This window comes from Triticum aestivum, chromosome 1D (assembly GCF_018294505.1).
Source record: "Triticum aestivum cultivar Chinese Spring chromosome 1D, IWGSC CS RefSeq v2.1, whole genome shotgun sequence".
Lineage (NCBI taxonomy): Eukaryota > Viridiplantae > Streptophyta > Magnoliopsida > Poales > Poaceae > Triticum > Triticum aestivum.
The window spans coordinates 32300363-32303788 of record NC_057796.1 but is presented as its reverse complement, the minus strand read 5'-3'; the positions used below and the strand labels follow the sequence as shown (position 1 = coordinate 32303788).

At 48.5% G+C, this 3426-nt stretch overlaps 1 pseudogene; it reads right to left on the bottom strand.

Moving 5' to 3' along the window:
• The window catches only part of LOC123157320 (cytochrome P450 84A1-like), a 5709-nt pseudogene extending 4241 nt beyond the window's left edge, over window positions 1–1468 (bottom strand).
• Window positions 1469–3426: the final 1958 nt, after the last annotated feature.

Genomic DNA, 3426 nt, shown 5'->3' with positions numbered 1-3426 from the left:
TGGGGAGAGAAATAGGAGATGCCCGAGCAGTTGATTAGATTCATGGCGCGGCAGCCGGCTTCTCGCTGCAAAAGGCAAGGGGCAGCGAGGGAGAGGAGGGTGGAAGATGCAGCCATGTGTGGTCGAGCGTTGAAGATGACGGGAGGGATGGGGATAAGATCGCTGAGCGGTGTTGGGTCCCACACAGGCACGTGGGGCGCAGCGGATTGATCTACGTGTTTTGAAACGTACGATAGGGCAATCGAACGAGCCGCGTGCGACCGGCCGAGTCGTTAGCCGGTCGTCCGGCCACAAATGTTTACCATAACTGAAGGGGTAGAAGTATTGATGGAAAGTTACGTAAAAGTTTGTGTTAGTCTTTGTAGGTGTAGGTTTATTGTAAGTGAAGTTCACTATAAAAAAACTACTCCTCTGTCTCATAATGTAAAATATTTTTTGACACTATATTAGTGTCAAAAAAGTCTTACATTATGGAACGGAGTGAGTAGTACTTTAGTAACTAATTAGAGGCTCATTGTAAGTGTACTTACCATGATGATGGCCTTGATGTTGTCACGGGTGAGGCTGAGCGTGTTGTGCAGGTCATCCCCGCCGTCGCCAACGGCCATCTTCGATTTCGCCTCAGGGAGGAACGCAAGCATGTCGTCCACCATGTCGGCGTCGATGTCGTTAGGGTTCTTGCTCCTCTTCATGTGCCCGTCGATGATCTTGTCAATGAACTCGTCGAGGGCGGCACGCGCGGCGCGGAGGCGCACGTTGATGCCCTGTGTGTCCGCCCAGCTGAGCCACGGGATAAAGTCGCCGATGCTGAATGCGGCGAAGAGCTGGGAGAACTCCTTGATGATGGCGATGAACTCGTCCTGCTTCCCGCCGTCGCCGTCGCCGGCAGTGCCGAACGCGGCGCGGAAGGTGACGTTCTTGGTGAGGTTAAGGATGAGCTCGCCGAGGTTCACGGACTCCCCGCTCCGCCGGGCCACGGCGCGGACGAGGGCCGCGGACTCGTCGCGCACGGCGAGCCACGTCCCCGCACGGCGCCGGCTGAAGAGATTCGTCAGGGCTTGCGCATCTGGTGCCAGAAGGGCCCGCAGTGCGCGAACGCCATATCGGCACGGTTGTACGTGAGGTAGGTGCTGGCGATGGTCGCCGGCCGGTTCGAGAAGGCGCCGTCCTGCGCCTGCAGCACCTCCTGAGCGTACTCCGGCGTCGACACGGCGATGGCGTGGAGCTTGCCGAGGCGGAGGTGGAGCAGGCCGCCGTACTGCTTCGCCAGCTCCAGGAGGCCCCGGTGGGTCAGCTGGTCCATCATTAACATGTTGCCCACGATCGGCAGCGCATATGGCCCCGGAGGCAGCGGCGGTGCCTTGCCTCGCTGCCGCCGCTGCAGCACGACGAAGGCCACCGAGGCAACGAGCAGCCAGCTCAGTGGATCTTGGAGCCATTCCATGGCGATCTTGGCCAAGCCCGCCATTGGTTGATGCTCGAACTAGCTAGAAGCTCTAACTTCTATAACCATAAGTGAGGGTGCCCGGGTTTATAGATAGTTGGAGGCAGTAGGTGAGCCTGAGACGAGAGACATTTTCAGATTTAGATGAGACATGCGGCAGCACATTTTCTCATGTTTCTTTCCGTTGACAAAGGGGTAGATTAAGGATATATAGGGCATAAAAAATACAAATGGTACGCGAAGGCTGGTGTATAGTACAACGAAGATGATTGGAACAAATTTGTAAGAAATGATGCATATTTGCAAACTTGTATGCATGCTTTCCCAGAAAATTGTTGGGCACATACATGTGGTACCTCTGTTTCTAAATATTTGGACAGCAAAAACATCTTACATTGTTTAGAGAGGGAGTGCCTTTGAAACTAACTTGTTCCTCAAAATAAATTGTCCAAACCCATGGTTCGATCAATAAAAATATAACATAGTATTAAACCCAAGTACGTAAGCCAAAAACAAAAAAACAACATATAACAAGTCTCTAACTAAATCACACATTTGGCGAAGGGTAGATTATCATAATTTTGTTTGGTTTAGTCACTTAACATATTTTCCCTTATGTTTATCTGCGTCGGGCATGACTACTTAGAAAACATAACTAGCGGGAACACATAAGAGAAATTAGATGATTCCCCGCGTCTTGTTGCAGGAACACTCAGCGGCATACATATAGCTATGAACTGTTGTTGTTGCACCACAAACACAAACTGTGCTAACTTAGAAACTTAATGGTTTGGGGAGTATCAGTAATAACTTAAACATGTATTTAATGAGAAGGGTTAATATTTGTATTAGGTCCACACGTCATACAGTCAATTGGAATGCCCTTACAATAGTTTCTTATTGTAACAAACTACGGACATTGCAAGAAGAAACATCTAAATGTCTTCTTATATAAACACGACATGAAGACCAACCCACACTACGATCAGAGACCTTTAATGAAACTGTGTGCGATGCCATATTCGCAAACGGTGGTGTAAAAAAACCGTCAAAAAGATGCAAAACGTTTGTGATGGAGGATGCATGAAACACGGTTCAGATTTTAGTTGTGTGTGCGATGCAGGGCATACGGTTCAGCTCAATTAACAGTTTGCGATGAGGAGGAACAAAAGAAACGGGTAGCCAGATGAATGTGTGTGCGATGTACAACATACGGTTCACTCAGATGAACTGTTTGTGATTAGGCAACACAAAAGAAACGGTCAGCCAGATCAACGTGTGTGCGATATACGGCATGCGGTTCACTTGGATGAACTGTTTACGTTGAGACATGAGAACAGAATGGTTCAATTTAACAAGGTGTGTGTGATACACGGTAAACATGTCTGTAATCAAAAACGTGTGCGAAGACCGATAACAACACAAACGATTACTGCTAACAAGCCGTGTGTGTTGTGAGCAAACGATTGCTAGTATACAATTGTGAGTGATTGATGAAAACATCACCGACGGGTTCCATTGTTTAGTCCGTATGCGATGTGATTTTCTTTATCCGCACAACATCTATGCTTTGTCTACAGAGCATCAACATATATACTTAAAAAGACAGCATTGCATAACCAAATTAAGCATACAATTACACAAGTGATTACACATGTAACATTTCCACACACCAAAGTAAGCATTCACATGCATACTAAAGTAGGAGAAACAAGGATCTAATCATCTACTTATTGTTGCGACGACGCTTGCTATTGCTCTGCTTCCGGCTAGATCCCTGGCCGTTTTGGGGAAGGAGGCACTTCCTCATGTCAACGATCCGCCTGCACATGTCGTAGCTCGTGTACGCCTCCTTGGCCGCGTACACGATGTGAGCTTTGTCGAGTTTCTCCATCCAGGCCGAGTGCCAGGCACGCTTGTCCTTGTTGCACGAATCCTTCATGTCTCTGTAGTAGGGGTCGATGATGGCCTTGGCGAGGTGA